Source organism: Ursus americanus, chromosome 10 (genome assembly GCF_024610735.1).
Source record: "Ursus americanus isolate L20-20 chromosome 10, mUrsAme1.1.p, whole genome shotgun sequence".
In the NCBI taxonomy this organism is placed as follows: Eukaryota; Metazoa; Chordata; class Mammalia; order Carnivora; family Ursidae; genus Ursus; species Ursus americanus.
Genome location: NC_142136.1, coordinates 61,516,977 through 61,535,398, shown reverse-complemented (window position 1 = coordinate 61,535,398; position 18,422 = coordinate 61,516,977). Strand labels below are relative to the sequence as shown.

At 40.0% G+C, this 18,422-nt stretch overlaps 1 protein-coding gene across 1 annotated transcript in view; it reads left to right on the top strand.

Moving 5' to 3' along the window:
* FREM2 (FRAS1 related extracellular matrix 2) overlaps nucleotides 1–18,422 on the top strand; it is a 156,547-nt gene that overhangs the window by 97,587 nt on the left and 40,538 nt on the right. The gene's annotated exons all lie outside the window — the stretch shown is intronic.

The following is an 18,422-nucleotide window of genomic DNA, read 5'->3' as shown; positions in this document are numbered from 1 at the left end:
TGCCTTCTCATTCTGCATGGCACTACTCAAGGATAGTGGTAGGAGGTGTCGTACTAGAGATCTTAACAAGATGAAACAAGCTATATACTTTCACATGCATATAGCACCCGAGAATCCTAGAATAATTAAAATGCTGACAGTTACAGGCTTTAGGCATGAACTCTGTACATAAACTATTCAGGTTCACCTTTTACCAATTTGAATTCCAAGGATCATTAGGAAAGCATGGTAGTGCCTTCTGGTACTTCAGCTGGACAAGGAACAGCATTGATTTCTCCCCCATCATTTCACAATCTGCCTACTTCTTCAAGAATCTGGTTTGGGCTCTCTTGTCAGATCCTTATGGATGGACGCCGTCTCGTGTTTGCTCTGTCTTGTTCATGGTAACTCTTAAGTGCCTGACTCTCATCTCTTGCACACAGGAGGGAGGGTGCTAGCCATGTAATACCATCTTGTAGATGTCAAAGGATAACTATTGCTGATTTATTATCACTAAAGCCCTGGAAGTAGATTACTAAACATTGGTAGAAACCTCAAGTTCCCAGTCACAGAAAATTCCATTCTAGTGCTAAAAATCACATAAATCTGAGAAGTGACCTCTCACATATTAAGACTTACAGATTTTTGTGAGGTTAAAAATCATTAAAAGAGGTATTACAGTAAAAACAATAAAAACATAAGAGATTGAGTAATTAGGAAAGATCTCTTAATAAATGCTATTGTTAACATCAGAAATGGCAAATTATTTGCCAGAAACAGAGGTCTAGTACCTTCTCTTGTTGAAATCATAACGCACAAAGAAAATGCCGATGAGCCCAAAGCTACAACTTGGCTGAAGGCAGACCTTCAAAGCCTTGACCTTCACATCCCATGATGTAAGGAGAGGCCAGAGTCTATGAAATACAATGAACTTACACAGGCATGATGATTGATTCACTAAGTCCAGACAAGGTGTATCTACCTGTGGTCTGTTGTGGAAAACATGCACTTTGTAAATTCTGTTACTAAATGGACAACAGCCTCTCTTTTTATGGTATTAGAAGGAAAAAGTAAGAAAAAAAATTGGAATATATGTACTGTTTTCTGACACTGTCGATCCACGGTTCATTGGTCACTGTAGAAATGTGAATCTTGTTCGTTTGCTTCTTTATAAAACCTGCCCCCATCCAGAAGCAGTACCCCTGGAATTAGGACTTCTTACTGCTGGTCAGGTTCTCTGCGTACCTTCCTTTCTCTCTACGGATACACATTACCGTTCACAGGTTTCGGACTGGTTTTATGATTTCCCTAAGAAGCAGGTCATCATTCTGTCTTACTGAAGCAGGCATGTGGATCTTTTTTCTCCCTTTATTCCTATAAATCCTATGCATACCTTTCTTGTAATTGGCCTTACGCCTTCCTTCAAATGCTGTAGAGAACCTTATTACTGGGGCACCTGGGTGGCACAGCGGTTAAGCGTCTGCCTTCGGCTCAGGGCGTGATCCCGTCGTTGTGGGATCGAGCCCCACATCGGGCTCCTCTGCTATGAGCCTGCTTTTTCCTCTCCCACTCCCCCTGCTTGTGTTCCCTCTCTTGCTGGCTGTCTCTATCTCTGTCAAATAAATAAATAAAATCTTTAAAAAAAAAAAAAAAGAACCTTATTACTAACCTAGAAAGATACGAGATTGCCCGGTAAAGAATATGGGTAATATCATTTGATAAAACTAGTGACCTATATCATTATTATATCAAATAATCACAATAATAATCTATATTGGTAATATAAAATGTAGTAAAACTAAAAATACCTCTTTCCTTTAGCCATTAGAAGCACTTAAAATTATGGCTAAAAATGTCCTTTCACACGTCTAGAGAAATAAATGCCTTCTTCATCCTTTCTCTCACAAACAGGTCCTCATTCTGTCATAGTGAAACACACATTTGAGTCATATATGTTCATACATTTATTTATTTTAAATATTTGCTGAGCATCTCTAACGTGCCAGATGCTATGCTAGGGTAAAAGCAATAGAAGATTTGTCCTGTCCTCACATCACGTATTTATTACACCTTACTAAGCGCTGGGCGCTCTCTAAGCACTGAGGACACAGTGTGAACAACACGGGCCCCATCTACAGGGGCAAACAGATTCAACACAGCGAACCGTAAGACCAGGCTCCCCCATGTAATGGGAGCTCTCAAAGGAGCATCCGGTGTGGCCTCGGTGCCGGAAAGGCCAGGTCTCCTCCACACAAAGAACAGAGGAGACTGAGTCATGCGAGTTGGCAGCTCACAAATTGATGTGCATTGTCCCATGTCCCCTTAGGCTGGGACAGCCTCTCAGTTGTGAAGACAACGGCACAGTTTGGAGTGAGCCAAGTCAAGTACAGATCAGCAGTCGCCGAGTATAAACACAGCCCTATGAAAAGAAGTTAAATGGTTGGTAGAGCTTTATTAGCTCGTACTTTTTCAAAAGTCTGAAGAGTCAGAATATAGGCATTGTGAGAGAAAAAGAGCTCTCTTTTTACACCTCCTCGGGCTGCGGTAGAGCTCAGCTCCAGTTTCCCTGCGGGTGCTTCACAGACAGGCTGTGTCACACTCCCGGGAAGTACGCCACAAAGCCAGTCCCTGGGCTCAAAATGCCCACAAGAACCACATTCTTTTCTCCTCCTCCTCCTTCTCCTCCTCCTCCTTCTAGAATCACACCTATTTGGAGGGATGATTTTCAAGACCACACTCATTGCCAGGGGAAGCTTGAAAAAGCCGGAGCCAGAAGGTGCTTCACATTCCCACTGCGGCAAGGGGCTAGCCTATGAAGACAAGATACGATTATAAATAGTATAGGGGTTCGCTTTACACCTTGCAGGTCGAGGGTGCGTGGTGTATAGCTCAGTGAACTGATGAAATGCTATCTACACTGTGCATCAGGTCGAAAGAGACACCGAATTTTAAACCCACTTTCCAGAGGATCCCTGTCTTCCTACAGAATCTAACTAGCATGTTTTAACTGACACTGGTCCAGAATGCATATTTTGAAGTTCTTTAAAATGTCGGTATGTCTAAATACCAGTGTTACTGGATCCAGTTCAATGTACTGAGGTGACAAATAAACTACCAGCAGGAGAAGATGTTTGATTAATTCTCTGAGGAGAGCTTCATTACTTTGTTCAAAACACTGCATCCCTTGACATTTCTGTGAAGAGGGAAACTCCATCAAACCCTTGTGTTATAATTATGGAAAATCCAGTAATTTACTTATGTATGGAATCTTCTTTTTGTTTTTAAACAGTAAAGGGAAAGTATTATAGGCACACAAGTTAGCATGGGTCTAGGGACTTAACTTCTGAAAGAAATCAAAGCAAATCGGGAAAACACCAAAGAAATAGACTAGGGCAGGTGGCTCTTGCTCTAACCTGGTTTTTCTCCTGTATTCCTAATCTTGGTAAGCAGTTCTACCAGTGCTAGACTCCTTTCTCTCACTCCCCACCCCAAATCCCTAATTCTGCCTCCTTTATATCTTCGAATACCATATCCTTACTCTCTTCCCTGTCAGAACTGCCACCACCTCGACCAGCCAGCTTCATACTTGGCCCAGAATCCTGCAGTTGTCATTAACTAGTCTCCCTGCTTCCAGTTAGCCCACCCCCAGCCTATCTATCCTCCAGACCCCCTAAACACTCATCTTATCACTGCCCTGCCCTTCTTAAAACTGAGCACACCCTGGGGCGCCTGGGTGGCTCAGTCGGTTAAGTGTCTGACTCTTGATTTCAGCCCAGGTCATGATCTTAGGGTGGTGAGATGGAACCTGATGGGGCTCTGCCCTCAGCATGGAGCCTGCTTAAGATTCTCTCCCACTCCCTTCGCTCTGCCCCTCTCCCACTCACATGCATGCTCTCGAGCTATCTCATCTCTCTCCAAAAAAAGAAAAACCAAAAACTGACTACATCTCTCACGTGACAACTTCTAGGTCCCTTTGCTTGGCATACAAGGTCCTGTGTGACCTGGCCATTGCTTTCTGGTTTTCTTCTTCCCCCACCTCCTCACTCCTGGGCAGCATCCCAAACCTGCCAGATGCTCTGCAGCCCCCAAATGTGTGAAGCTCTGTGCTGTGGTTTCTGCTTGGGACAGCCTCGCACTCCACCTCCTCATACTCTACCTGGCTAACTCACATCAGTGCCTCAAAATCCAGCTGCTGATAAGAATAATGACTTACGAGCACTAACTGGCACTTAACTATGTGCAGGTAATGTGCTGAGCACTTAATGGCCATTTTCTCTTTAAAAGAAAACACCCACAATTAAGGAACAGGGGAGAGATGAGAGAATAACCAGAGGAGAGAGGTATTATGGAAGGAAAAGGATTAAGAGATTCAGGAAGACAGTTATGGTCCACAGCGTTAAATTCTGCGGAGAGAAAAAAAGAACACAGATTTGCAGTATGCAGTTGGATTTAACAAAGAATAGCTAACTTGGAGAGAGAGGATTTCCCGATGCTTTGGAAGATGAAGCCATGTACCAATAAGTTTCGATGTTAATGGGAGCTGAAAAAGTTAAAGATAATGGATAGTCTTTTTAAGTTATTATTCAAGGGAAAGGAAGAAAGGAAAAACTTTCATGCTTGTGGGTGTGAACGAAGGTGTGGTAGTATTGAGGAAAAGATAATTTATGATAATTTTAAGTTGGGACGAATGAGCAAGGAGATAGACACAATTTGTAACATCAATAATTAACAAAATCAGGTAGCACAATTCAAGCAATTAGAGTTGTTCATGCATGGAGGCTAAATGCTTGGGAAACCATACTGCCTGGTGTCTAATCCTGGCTCTGTCTTAGGAGAGATATCACCTGTCAATACCCACTTTGCTCATGATAACACCTATCTCCTAGGGCTGTTATGAAGAATAAATAAGTAAATATATGTAAAGTACTTAGAACACCGGTACGTTTAGTTAGCATTATTATTATTGTTAAGACAACAGTGCAATGGTGTGTTTACTTTCTGTTTCAACTACTGGATCAGAAACTCTTCAAAGATAAGGGCTGTGTCTCCATCGGTATGGCCAGCGTGGAGCATGGTGCTTAACCCATAAGACGTGTTCAATAAATATGTAACAAATGAATGGATGAATGCCTAGAGACAGCAGGCTGACCAGGGCTACTTACTATTTTTTTATAATATGAAAAAAAGACAAAACAGGACAGAGCTCCGTTTATCAAAAAAATACATTTCATGTGTTTACAAAATGCTAAAATAAGAACAAAATGTGTACATTTTAAGAACAAAATGTGTACCTTTTAGCTCACTTGAATTTTTGAGGTCCTTCTCTGACGAGCAATGTTAGTCTCCCACCTAAAGGTTGCAAAGAGGCATTACCATTGCTCTGGACAACTCTGTCTGCCCCAGTTTCTATTGAGCCGTTAGATTACAGACGCTCAGCAGCTTCTTAGTGACACTATATTTATCTGAACACTAACGGTCTTGAATTGGCTTTTAAGTTTCCCTATATGGACCATTTATTTAGCTGCCCAATTCCATTACCGACCTCCTCTCTGAGCCACGCTTTCACCACTAAAATCACACATCTCAGCCATGACTGTTCCTCAGTCCCAACTCGGGATGTACGGAGAGACACCCTAGGAGGTGATATGGCCTTATTTTGTTTTGTTTTATTTTTTGAGAGAGAGAGTATGTGCACAGGTGGGGGGAGGGGCAGAGAGAGAGGGAGACTGAGAATCCTAAGTGGACTCGTCACTGAGCATGTAGCCCGACGCAGGGCTCGATCTCATCACCCTGAGATCATGACCTGAGCCAAAATCAGGAGTCGGACGCTCAACTGACTGAGCCACCCGAGCCACCCAGGCACCCCCTATGGCTTTATATTTTAATTTTACTCTTTTAAAAAATTAGTTTTTGATTCTCTATAAATTAAAACAAAACACAAGTTCGAATGATTAAACAAGGTGCTATCTTAGGAGTCCTGTATGTTATTGAGTACATTTTATCTGAATGTAAGAAGTCATATGAAAAATCATAATGTCTACATTTTTATCATCTTGGTTTAGGGTTTATCCTTAGTTTGCAAACCATTTCTGAGACAAGAATGGTCTTCTAACTGTTTTTCCTTGAGAGGAAGCACTATTTTCTTTTCAATAAAGAATGCAGGAAGTAAGCATGAACAGGTCGCATGAATGCTAAATGAGAGAAATCTCTGCCAGCTCATATCATATTGACAAGGAAAACACCAGTGTCCAAGAAGAGCAAGAAGAATGTGCACGGACCTGAAAGCTTCGTGATGGGACTTCACAGAGACCCAACTGGATGATCCACATATTGTAGACCAGAAAGCCAAGAACCAAAGAGGCTGACTTCCCCAATGTCAAGGCATTTCAGAAGTGCCTAAAAAGAGACTAGCACCCATGGCTTGTGGAACAGTGGGGTGTGTTTTTTCCCCACCCAAACATGAAAGGATGGAAGACTCTTGGGACCGCTTTTCATGGACTACACCAGAAACGATGGAGCAAAGGCAAAGCTGCTATTGTGTAGCACTCACGAGGAGGAACAAGGAAGAAGGACTCTGACAAGAAAGGAGCACATTCCTCTCAGCTGGAAATGGAGTAGTTTGGCCTATTTATTCTGGAGTCCCTTCCTTTGCCGCCCGCGGACATGTTTCAAGTCTCAATTGTTGAGCAGTCTGTGGTCAAGATTATTTATTTGTCAAGTGTCAACCACATGCTTTTATTCCTGAGACCTCACACAGATTGTGTTTGACATTATGTTGGTCATAATCCTTCTTCGTTCAGCTGTTGGGATTCCCACATAAATCACCCTGATGTCAGAGTCTCCATTGATTCTGAAATCTTACTTGTGAAGTTCACTTTAGTCAGTAGGAATAAAAATATACACGTTTGCCTTCTGATTGGTGGTTTTTGGAGCAGTAACAATTTTCGAGGTATGGGGAGTTTAAGCCTAAAGTGATACTTTGTTTTCTTTCCCTCCTATGATGATATTTTTTTGATGAAGAAATTTTTCTTCACAACTGAGGAATAATGAGCTCTAATATTCTAGTTTTCTCTTACATAGACTATTGTGTTCCTCTCTTGTCACGCAAGGAAACTCTCATTACACATCTTCAAAGAAAATATTCAAAAAATGTTCACCTTTCCAGGTATTTAATTGTTTTCAGAGAAAGAAGAAAAATGATTGTAGACATTCTAAAGTGACTGGCAGAGGCAGACACTCAATAAATGTGGCAATTATTTTGTAATATTACTATGACGTTAACTATAATATTAATTGGTGTATATCTCCCTCACAAGATGAACTTTGGAGCCAAAATGGTTACTTTGGATAAGAAACTCTGGAAGCTGTTATCGTCTTCGCTTATGTCTCCACACATTTTTTGATGCCCCCTCCTATTCTGGGCTGCATGCTTCTCCTTGGAGTTTACAGATGAACATACACAATTTCTGCCTTTGGGAAGATCTAAAGAGGGACAGGAGTGAGTGGATGAGTCATTTGACTCTAGCGTGTCAAGTGCAGTGTGAGAAGTGTTAGGGGAAGGACCAGCTTGACAGCTGTCAACTAGAAGTAGGTTATATAGAAGAAAGGAAAGACAAATTTTGCAGGGCCTTGGGATTCAGAGATAATGGTTTCTTCGAAGGCAAAATAACTGCTCAGTTCCCTCGAGAGTGTACGCATCCACAACACTGTGAGATACCACAGCAAGTCAGTAAAGATGCCAGAAACTGTTAAGAGTAAAAAAATGTCTTACGGATTTTAACAGGATGGGACAGACTCTTTGCCCTCTCGTTAATCTTTTTATCTTTAATAATATTTTGCGGCTATGTTTAAAGAGGTACGTTATGCAGCTTAATCCTTGTGTATATTAGTCTTTTTATTACAGAAGTATTACATGACTACTAAAAAGAAGTACATCACTAAATGGGGAGAGTCTGGTTATCTCCCTCACCAAAACCACCCCTCTTCCTTGAGGTCACTTGAGTGCAATGTGTGGATTTTTTTCTGTACACACTTACAGGCACACATTTATTTTCACTCTGATCAGAGGTAATTATTGCTATAGTGAAGTGGCAACTAGAACATATTCTAGAGGCAGATGGCCTGATTTCCTTTCATGTATTAGCTCTTGATCTTAAACGTCTGGACTTGACTGGCAGGCATCATCAGTAAAGTGAATATGGTGAGAGTACCTACTTCAGAGGGTCGTCAGGAGGATTCAACGAGATATATGTATTAGAACAGTTCAGACGCACTGAAAATAAGTATCTGTTATTACTACATGATCATAGGACACATATTACCTCATGCTGTGTTTGTTTCACAGAGCAATGTATCATGAAAAGCTTTTTATGCCAGCACCCATATACCCTGTTTATTCTTTTTAGTGGTGACATAGTATTCCGCAGTGTGGCTATCACATCTTTTTCTATCACACAGATGCTCTAAGTAAATATCCTTTCTCACATACTTATCATTTAGTTGTCTAGTATTTATCATCCCATTCGGTTTGAGATGTAACAGTATACATATGAATAGAAAGTATCTGTATTATATAATGAAAATAGTGATTCGTGTTTATCAAGAGCCTGTGACAGGCCAAGCACTTGTAACCTTAGGTTTAATTAAATATATTATCCCTGTGAAAATCTAGAGGATACTCTCATCTGGCTTCTTAACCACAAAAAACTGGGAATCTTCATCTGCCCTAAAGGAAGGATCCACAGATATAAATACAGCATGCTTGTATATAGTTTTTGAAGAAATAGATCATCCAAGAGTTTTGAGAAAGCAGATGAAAGTAGAGAGAATGATTATGGAACAGAGCAATCGGTTGGCAAAAGCAACTACGAATGACAACATGGATGCCCTTCACATTCAAAACCTGCCCCGTTGACCAAGCTGGATACCCCCTACTCATCCACTTCATATCGCCGCCCACATTTAATTGATCACAAAGCATTACCAGTCTATGTTTGAAACTCTTCTGGAAGCTTGAATTCTCAATATTCCCACCTTCAGGCCCTATCGTAAGACCTCACTAACTCTTCTCTCCACTGTCGTTCCCTAACCTCCTCCAGCCTCTAGTCTCTCCCTGCTTCAGTCAATCACCCTGGTTCCCTTTTTGCAAATCAGGTCCTGATTGTGTCACTTCTGCTTAAAAATGATTAGTGACTGCCCATTGTCCATAGTTCTTGGCATCCAATGCACGAACGAACACAGCCACCACTGGCGGTAACCTCAACTTCAACCCTCATCTTTGCACTCTCGGGAACTCCATATACATGAGCCACACTGCTTTTTAACCCACCACACATGCTCAGGAGTTGGCTGCTCCTCATCCTTCTGAGACGTCGTTCCTTTTAACTGCTGTCAAAACCTGCTCAGCCTGAATATGGAGCATTTTTCTTCTCTGGGATGCCATCCTGCTGCCTCCAGCGTACTACAACCCGCGGAGAACCTCTGCACCATAGCACCTGCCGCCTGGTGCAGTCCCTGCGCCCCCGCCCCACCACCCCGCTCCTGACCATGATTCTCAGACTGCAGTGTGCAGACTGTTCACCTGAAACAGTTTAAATTTTTTGCGATTTTGATTTTGTTGATTTGAGGTGAGACCCCAGGAATTTACATTTTAAAAACCCCTTGGGGCTTGCCATATGGATTTGTGACCACCTTTGGAAAACATTGTCATAAATTAAGAGTAATGTTTAGGAAATTGTAAATTATATCCCATTGGGTTGAGAAATCAATTGGTGGGTCATGACCAGGTTTTCCTTCCCCTTCTGTTTATGCGATATATCATTTAAGATAGAAACAAAAATAAAAAGTTACCCCAGAAACCCCACAACACCCTCCTAGAAGGCAGGATACTCAAGAATATTTGTTGAGTAAAGAACATATAGGAAGACTTTCAAATGCTACTAGATGGTGGAAAATTCTGATGACCATAACATTTAAACTTTGTTTTAAGCTTATATAGACCCTGGAAAAGACAAAATCAGAGTTTTGGAGTGAAACTAAATTGGCATTAAAATTTCTAATAACATTATCCTTTTGGAGAAAGGCTTGCCATGTATTCTCAGCTGAAATCTTGGGAAGATTCAGTCCTTAAATTATCAGCGTTCTAGACATGTACTGACTTTTCTTTATTCTCTCTGAGAAAATTATAGTTGGCAAGAAAAAGAAATGTCAAAACATGCCTTTAAACTGATACATACTCCTAAGCTTTTCCCTTAAATACACATTTGAACTTTATTTTTCAACAAGAATTTTGAAAATGCTTTTTAAAGCCTAGCTATGAGGTCAGTCTTAAGAATGTGTGTTTATGTATTTAAAGTATTTCTTGAAAGAAAAGTAGGGAAAGGCCCAGTCAAAATTGTTTAAAACTTATTTTTTGAAGATGTTATTTATAGGAGAAAGTTCATCAGATTTCCCCCCTTGTTTTCCTTACTTTCAAAATAATAGATGCTACTTGAAAAAAACGTTAGGTGTATTGCAAATTAAGGTATGTAAGAAATGTGTAGCAAAGGAGATCAAATTTCCTCATAATCCCATCCTTAGGAAATAACCAGTTAGCAGCTTGACATTCATTCTGTCCTATTTTTCTATGCATTAACAATATAGGGCGCCTGGGTGGCTCAGTCAGTCAAATGTCTGCCTTCAGCTCAGGTCATGATCTCAGCGTCCTGGGATCGAGTCCCACATCGGTCTCCCTGCTCAGCGAGGAGTCTGCTTCTCCTTCTCTCTTTTCCCTTCCCCCTGCTTGTGCTCTCTCTTTCTCACTCTCTCTCAAATTAAATAAATAAATAAATAAATAAATAAATAAATAAATAAATAAATAAAATCGTTTAAAAAAAATCAATATACATGCATTTTAATAAAATGAATCATCTTATGCATACCATTCTATAATTATCATGGTAAAGTTTTATAAAAAACTCTACAAAAATGTAAAAAAAAATACAGGATAACATGTGCTCCATCTAAAACTAATGGTTACCACTTTTCATAGTTGCTTCAGATCTTCTAAAGGAATTAAGCACTTTTCATGAAGTGTAAGTCCCTTCTGATATCATTCAACTACCATAGTCCCCCAAAGCAGCAATGATTATGAATTGGTTATGTATCTATGGCAACTTGCTTTTTTTGTTTTTTTAATTAGCATGGTGTTTTCAAGATCTGTTATTTTGATGCATTTAGATGAATATGGTTTTTTGTTTTTAGTTTTGTTTTGTTTTAGTATGGTTGGCATACAGTGTGACATTAGTTTCAGGTGTACAACTTAGTCATTACATTTAGATGAGTTTAATTATCCATTCCCTCACTCATGAACATTTGGGTTTTCCCCTTGTTTTGTAAGTATATATAATGTTGCATTAAACATACCTGTAAATGTTTCTAAGTATACATGCACAAAACTTCTGTAGGATAGTTACCAAAAGGTAGACTTGATGAGTCATGCTAGATTTACAATTTCAAGTTTACCAGATATTGCCAAGTCTCTCTAAAGTGATTGAATCTATTTGCACTCCCACCAGCAGCATATGACAATGTCTGTTTTCTCATCCTGTTGAATGAACTATTTAGGTTTTGCCAATCTTGTGAGTATTAAATAACGTCTCATTTTAAGGTTATTTACATATAACAATGGAAGTTTCCTCTTCTGAGACTTGAATGCTTATATAACTCCAATATTTCCATTTGCTTTTAGAATTTTTGCTATAGGGGTGCCTGGGTGGCTCAGTCAGTTAAGTGTCCGACTCTATTTCAATTCAGGTCATGGGATCGAGCCCATGTCAGGCTCTGCACAGGGCGTGGAGCTTGCATAAGATTCTCTCTCCCTCTCCCTCTACCCCTCCCCACTTGCATGTACACTCTCTCTCTCTTACTCTCTAACTCAAAAAAAAAAAAAAAGACATTTTGTTATAGATTCATAGGAGTTTTAATTTATTCTGAATACTAATATTTTGTTTTGGGGAGCATGGATTCATACATACATTATGCAAAGATTATGTTGCAGTTTTTTTTTGTATTTCTACAAATTGTTCATCTATCATTTTCTGAGAGTTGTGCAATAAAAAAACCACTCAAATTGTAGATTAATCAATATTTTCGTGTAATTTTGTCAGTCTTTGCTTTACATATTTCAATTCAAATTCAAGATCATTGTATAAACTTGGTGAACTGTCTTTTTATAGAGTTCCTCTTTATTAATGATTTTCTTTAAATCATATTTGGACTTTAGTTAATACTGCTATTGAAAAATAGAGAAGGAAAAATGTGACTATTATTTATGCCTGCAGTTAATAGTTAGGTGGATTTACCAGCATATTTTATTGGTTCTTGTATGTACAGTTCTTCCCTTTGATTTGTTTTTTTTTTCCTGTACTTTTGGCAGTTTCTCAGTGTGCATCTATAGATGACTAAAAACCTCTTCAACTTTGTTGCCTCGAAATATCTATATTTTGCCTTCATTTTTGAATTATGCTTTTGTTTGGTTTCTATGACTCAAATGTTGAATCACAGCCCATCTCCAGACTTCAGAGACGAGCACGACCACTGGCTTTGGCTCCACTCACCACTATGATGTTCTTACCTTTTTAGTCCACAGAGATGTTTATCTTGTTTTGAGCACAGCTCTTCTTTCCTTATCAAGTATATTAACAATAAAGGGGCACGTCATCAAAGCTACCAAAAAGAAACGGCATATTACCTTTAATTTTAATCTATCACTGCTGCTGGATTAGAGAGTGTAAGATATAAAATCACAATCGCCTTTAAGCAGATGTCAGGGTCTCTACTAGGTCTTTTACCTAAGAGGAAAAAAAAATTAAAAAAAAAAAAAGAAAAGAAAAAAATCAACTAGTAACCTGGTATTTCATTTTTATGAATGAACTGTAATTTATTTAACCAGTCTGCTTCTGATAGATTTGAGGATTGTTTCCAGTTGTGCCCTGATACAAATGAAGTATAATAAACATACATACGTATGTATCTCTGTATACTTATGTTAGTATTTCTATATGATAAACCTTGGGAAAACCCTATTTTCTAAATCTATCGTTGCTGCTATATTAGAGAATGTAAGATATAAAATCACAAAGTTGCCTTTAAGCAGACGTCAATGTTCCGTTAGTTTCAGGTGTACAATATAGTGATTCAACACTTCCATACGTCACCCAGTGCTTGAAAACCTTTGTATTATGACCCCTCTCTTACCTCAGTTAACATTAGTTAGTGCAGTTGAGGTCTCGGGCTTTGTCTGGGTGTCCACCATGTCCCTCATGTGTGACTTTGGACAAATCTCTTAACCTCCTTAATCCTTAGTTTCCTTCTCTGTGAAAACAAGATTAATATGGTACATATCTCATAAGGTGATCATGAGGATGAAGATATTGAATCAAAACAATTAGTGTGATATCCAGTAAGTAGTCATTATTTGCTAAAGACATGGAAATGAGCTAAAACAACGTACAGATGGCTGACACCTATAAAGGTTTTTAAAAACACTGGTGCAGTGTGAGAGGGGGTCAGGATATAGAGGAAATGTCTTTTCCTTCTGTTCAATTTTGCTGTGAACTGAAAACTACTATAAAATATTTTTCATTAACAAAAACAAGAAAGAGAAACACGTGCCTGGGGCGCCCACTGGAAATTCTAATTCCATAAACTGGAGGTGAGGCCTAGCATCAATTCAGTTTTTAAATCTTGGGTGATTCTTCTTTTTTTTTTCTTTTTAAGATTTTATTTATTTGAGAGAGAGAGCACAAGCAGGGGGAGGGGCAAAGGGAGAGGGAGAAGCAGGCTCCCCAGGGAGCTGGGAGCCAGATGTGGGGCTCGATCCCAGGACCCAGGGATCATGACCTGAGCCCAAGGCAGACACTTAAGTGACTGAGCCACCTAGGCGTCCCTGATCTTGGGTAATTTTGATGCACATGCAACTCGGAATTCCCTGGAGGCAAAGCATTAAAAAGAAAGAACCCTCTTTCTTTGAGTTCACTATGATTCAGTTCCCTTTCCCCTTGGACTTCCTCCAGATCCAGAAGGCAGCCTTACAAAGTCATTTTACTACAAGGACAACCACTTGCTCCTTCTTCAGAGGCTTCTTAACTCCCATTACCTGATGCTAAGAGTGTACTCTTCTTTGAAGATTTATTTATTTATTTATTTGAGAGAGAGGAAGAGACGGGAGGGGGCAGAGGGAGAGAGAAAGAATCTCAAGCAGACTCCCCCCTGAGTTCGGAGCCCAATCCAGGGCTCAATCCCACAACCCTGAGATCATGACCTGAGCGAAAATCAAAAGTCGGGCACTTAACCGACTGAGCCACCCAGGTGCCCCAAGAGTGTAGTCTTCTAACTCACCCACCACAAAGATGTATTTATTCATTTGTTCTGAAAAAAAAAAATCTTATTTTATTGATTGAGCACCTGCTGCCAAGCATTCATTACATTAAGTGTTGGAGAAACACCAGTGAATGAAGGAGGCTTCATTCTTCCCCTCAGAAAACTCGGAGACCCCACCTGTGGAGAGAGTGGGGGCTTTGATAGGGAAGACCGAGTGCTTCTCAGCACAAGTACTTCTACGCAGAAGCCTGGAAGGAGCAGGTGTTACCCCCATGAGGAGGAGGAAAAGAGTGTGCAAAACTATGGGGGTGCTACAGCAAAGCCTGGAAGCAACACTTTGAAGACATTCAAGACACTAGACTGTTGAGCAGAAGGGGGCCTAAAATGAGACCTAAAAGGTAAACTGAGACCAGAAGTTCCAATGTCTTGTAAACCATGTTAAGGAGATTGTGAACAATCTAAGAACCGTGAGAAACACTGATAGGTTTTCTGTAGCTGGATTACCATGATGAAATTCACTTGGAGGGATGTCATCTTTGGTTAAGAGCCTGGTTAAGTGGCTGTGGAGGGGATTAAAGTGGCCGGTGTGTTGGCTGAATTTAGGGAAGTGGCACTTGACCCCAGAGAAACCAGGAGCAGGCAGTGGAGGAGACTCTACTGACTCTGGAAGAAGTTTGCCGCGAGGCGCGCAGGGCTGAGTAGGCAGCTAGTTCTCAAGGTCCAGAGCTCAGAAGAGAGACCTGAGTTGGAAATAATTTAGGGAGGTTTCTTTGTATTATTTTCAGCACTAAGCTGAAAGACAGCATGAACGCGCTTGCATTTTGTTCCATTCTAAGCAAACATGTTAGTTAGGACTACAAAGCTTCCTTGACTGATGGTCCGCGTACACGTGAGTAAATAAGATTTGGCTCCAGGTAGCAATTACTTCTGGCACCTATTTCTTTCATCTCATGAGACACAATGTAATTGTAAACATCAATCTAGACACCATAGACTTAGCAAGAAAAAAAAGTTTACTTTCTCCCTGTGGGGAAAAACTTAAGTTATTTTCCCTTTGTCTTTGTTGCGGGTGTGTGTCTTACATGGCTTGCCAAGCCTCCTCATCAACCACATTTGTAAGAAACAGACAGGATCCTATCCCTGCTGTTGGTGGGGAAAGTAGCCCCAACCCAGAAAAGCACGTTAATTTTTGTAAGTGTGTAAATTCTTTACAAGTGTGTTATTGTTTAATGAACTAACATAGACTCTTCTGTAGTCAATACCTTCATCTGTGCCCTTTACTTAGAAGAGGAACACCACAAAGGATACAGAGAAAAGTTTGGCTTCCCTTATAAATTTCACTAAGCTAAATTAAAGCCTCCCTTGCACCGCTCACACACACACACTCTTTGGGCATAACTTACCTTTCCTCTGCAGAGGGAGTAAAGGTGCGTTCTGGAGTGTCATTAATGGGTCCTGGAGTGGTGAGAAAGAACTGTTTTATGCTATTTTGTGGCGCAGACTGTAGGATACATGGCTTTATTAGATTCTTCTCTCATTCCAGGTCACAATATCAGCCACTGACTGTGTTCTCCATTAAGACTATGAACTTACACAGCACAGCGCCTAGTCGAGATCTGATTACAGAATAAATAGGCTTTTTCTAAAGTACCTGAAGTTGTAACGTGGATCTTTACAAAACTAACAGACAAAGGTCTGCAGTGAACTTTTAAGAGAAACCAAGCTCCTAGACAAAAACAAACATGTTGCCGAAGAAAGGGGAGTTAAAATCTTGCTCATGAATTATAGTAATTTCCCAGAACAAGCAATTCTTCTGGATTCTGCGTAGGTATCCTTCAGCTGTTGGCAGTCTTGGTTTATTTATCCTTTGCTTCCTTTCACTTGCTTATTACCTACGCATTAAAATGTTCCCGGAACATCTTGCCATTTATCCTGAGTGATTATAACTCAATTCACTGCTTGAAGGATTTTTAACTCATTTATATTACAGGAGATTCTGTCCAAATGGTAACAATTATAAACAATATTTAAGTTGTAGAAATTTTTGACGAGGTATTGAGAAACTGAAATAATAATAAATGATGACGATTTTCAGTGCTCGTTCAACCACACTGAACAGATAGAGCGGTACTCATGTCTAGCCACTTATTTTTATTCATATCCTAAGAAGCTAGGCAGTTAAAAAGAATTGTTTTCTTATAAAAACTATTGAATTGTGTTATAAGCTTATCATATTAATCACTCTATACATTCACTGCAATGATTACAACTGATTAATAGGTCGATTTTCCAGTTGTCATCAGTGAAGCATAGGAAGGAGAGGAATCACATAAATCTACCTATTTCCAACAAATTAATTTTAAGAAAATAAATATCTGCTCTAATGCCTTCTATTGGTTGCTGCAGTAAAATTGAGAGGTTTAGGATTAAAACGTTTTTCCATTTCCCCTCTTTCTTTCTGCTGGAGGTAACAGCATACTATACAATAGACAATTATGATAATACTGTTTATATCAATTTGCATAAATCATATTATTTATTGCACTGTTACATGTGCCAGACCCTCTCATCTCTCTCTTCCTTTCTCTCTCTCCTCCTCTGCTACACACCCCACACACCCCACACATACATCCCCCACATACCACACACTACACACACACACACACACAGACACCCCCCACACACCTATTAAGCTATATGTGTCAGACACACAATTCATGTTCTATGGTAACTATTATCATTACTCTTTATGCTGATTGACAAGTTGGATAATTTCCAGAGTACTGCATAGGACTTTATAAATTTTCCCTTATATGAACTACCCATTAAACTATAACATAAAAAAATACTCGACACATTGTTGACAAAAGGAGTCTGAACACACACGTTCTGCATCAGTTTGTCTCTGAGAGCCCATTCGATGTTTAACAGTCATATTCCCTTAATGATTTAATCCGTCCCACTCCTATGTATCTGTGAGGAGGAGGGAGATGGGAAGATAGGAGGTGCTGTTATTACCTAGGTCCCCCCCTCCCCGTAAAACCTCTCAGTTTTACTTCATGGCTGTCTCCCAGAACTCAGGACCTAATTTGTATGACGATATGGTTTGCCAGCAGCGTGAAGAGACAGGGATCACTTTGGATGCCAATGATCAGGCCTCCGTAGTAATGTTAAAAGCCTTTGAAAACATGTACAGATGTGCCTGGTTTGGCCATCTGGTCAGAATAAGCATTTTCAGAGTTCTGCCTTCACCTTTGCCCCCTGCTTAGGTGTGAGAAATGTGAGGAATTTATTGGCTTGTATTTGAGGTCTGCCTTGACTAAGGTCAATGAGCTGACACCTTCATGTGTACACACACACTCACTTGCCCCAACACTGTCCAAGCTGAAAGGATGAGAAGGAGGCGAAGTATGCCCTGGGCAGATTTATCACCCCGTGAACCAAAATATGCAAACAAAATTTCCAGGGTTGTTTTTGTATTGTTCAAGAGTTCAGAGGAACTTCATACTTTTTATTATGCCCCCCCACGTGAAAAAACAAAACGTAATTTTCTAGTTTTAATAAAGGTAATTTATGTGGGTCAGAAAATAAAGAATTTATGCTCAATTTATTTTTTTTTAAAGATTTTATTTATTTGATAGAGACAGCCAGCGAGAGAGGGAAGACAAGCAGGGGGAGTGGGAGAGGAAGAAGCAGGCTCCTAGCGGAGGAGCCTGATGTGGGGCTCGATCCTAGAATGCTGGGATCACACCCTGAGCCAAAGGCAGATGCTTAACCGCTGCGCCACCCAGGCGCCCCTATGCTCAATTTAAATAGCGCATGAAATAGATTGCTTTTGTTGTAAGCCATGACTGTAGGGTTTTGCTTGATTTTTGTGTGTCTAGATGCTCTGCGACATGATGGTCATCTCTTTAAGGGTCTTGTGTTTTAAGAACATTGATTAACTATATGACCTTCGAGACTCAGTCCTTTTGAGTCTTGTGAAACCAGACGGAGATGACTAAAGTGTCTCAAGTCAAAGGGCGAGCATTCTGTGTCTATACTCAATATATCTTTGTCAAGGTTTGGTTATAAAATTAACT